This window comes from Anneissia japonica, unplaced genomic scaffold (genome assembly GCF_011630105.1).
Source record: "Anneissia japonica isolate Jap-2015-1 unplaced genomic scaffold, ASM1163010v1 scaffold15423_len2107_cov80, whole genome shotgun sequence".
Lineage (NCBI taxonomy): Eukaryota > Metazoa > Echinodermata > Crinoidea > Comatulida > Comatulidae > Anneissia > Anneissia japonica.
The window spans coordinates 1-1,804 of NW_022695219.1; the positions used below are offsets into that span (position 1 = coordinate 1).

A 1,804-nucleotide genomic window follows, 5' to 3' on the forward strand; every position below is an offset into this window, starting at 1 on the left:
TCCCCCAAATGTGGGGAACTCGGGTGTATAATTTATGGTAGCGGGGGACTGCGTTCGCGCTAACCGCTAACACGAATCGAAAGTTAGAATTAATATGCAATGTGCTATCATATTCTATGATTAACTTTATGTGAGAGTTTCTTTGGGGTGGAGGAGATTTTAGTTTAAGTTTATTATAGTTTTACGTATCAATATAGCCCTTAGGCGTATTGTAGGCTACTACCTGGTGGCAAAAAATGACCTCTTTTTCGAAACACATTGATTAGGAATTAGTAGAATAATTTGCATATTTAATATAATCAGAAAACATTTGTAATACATGATAATTATCCGTGTTTTAACATTGGTAATATAGAATTATCGGTGTCTTATTTATACTTGATATATGCTAGTTATAAATACTTTTTCACTCACGAAAATTGTATTACTGTATATATATTATATTAGGATCATCCCAATGACAATTTTAAAATATGAAAAGAAAAGTGTTGTAGTGTATTTAAAGAGGCTCTCTCTTTTTTGTTCTTCAATATATAACTATAAAAATAACATATTAATGAGAGTCCTCCATGGTCACATGTTCATCAGCAGTTGTAATGAGGGTGTGGGTGGGGGTGTGTGTGTGTGTAAGTGTTGTCCATTTATTGTAATAAAGACGATAAATTTTGTCGGGGAACAAACAAATAAAAAAAAAATATTTACATAGCCACCATATCGTTTGTGTTAACTTTTCATCACAACAACAACCACAATAACAATAATAATAATAATAATATTAATAATAATAATAATAATAATAATAAAAATAATAATAATAAAAATAATAATAATAATAATAATAATAATAATAATAATAATAATAATAATAATTCAATGAGACTAATTAAAAATAATTTGCGTTCTGTTATGACAAATGCTCGTTTAGATAGCCTCATGATGGTTGGAATACATCGTGATAGGTGAAGCAACCTCGACCATGACCACGTGGTTGACAGATTTCATGCAAAATTTCCAAAATATAGAATTTCACTTTCAAGAATGAGGATTTGAAAATAAATATGATGGTTACATTGCATACACTTTGTTTCTTGCTTTATTCAAAATGTTTTGGTTTTGGATCGCTGATGTCAACATTAGAAAGCATAGCCTACATGAAGTCATATTATAGTAACTCGATGCCTATCAAGTAAGTAATTAAAAGTCGCCATAATTCATCATATAAACGTGACCTGGACCCCCACCGGGGGCCCTAAGCGGCCCCCTGGCCACCAGCCAAGTGAGACAGTGAGACTCGATTCGCTCCCCTCGCCCCCCCCCCCCCCCGTCGGGGCGTTTAGCCCCTCCGTCGGGCAGGTCCTGGCGCCACCCCTGTGTTCATCAGCAGTTGTAATGAGGGTGTGGGTGTGTGGGGTGTGTGTGTGTGTGGGGGTGTGTGTGTGTGTGTAAGTGTTGTCCATTTACTGTAATAGCTATATATTTCTGCAGCCCTAGCTACGTGCACAGGCTTTTGGCACATGATGCGGTCCCAGCAAAGAACATTCGTCGCGTTGATCACCGGCGTGGAGTTGCATCGTACACACGCCGACGCAGCGTACTCCAGCCTTTACAAAGAAACAAAATATGACGCACTAACTATTAGGAAAAAATGTCATAATGCTTACTCATAATACACCATGTAATTTTATCTTTCAGTCTTGGAATGAAACATGACAGTGAAGATAACAGATGTCACGACAAAGGTCACATAATGTCATCACGTCCTGTCTCAGGTCAAGGTTCATTCACATGGTCATCGTGTAGCGCG

General features: G+C 36.8%; 1 pseudogene; it reads left to right on the forward strand.

Annotated features, from left to right (window-relative positions):
- On the forward strand, positions 1–69 carry LOC117101446 (annotated as a pseudogene; the record flags this gene model as incomplete).
- Between the last annotated feature and the right edge of the window lie 1,735 nt (positions 70–1,804).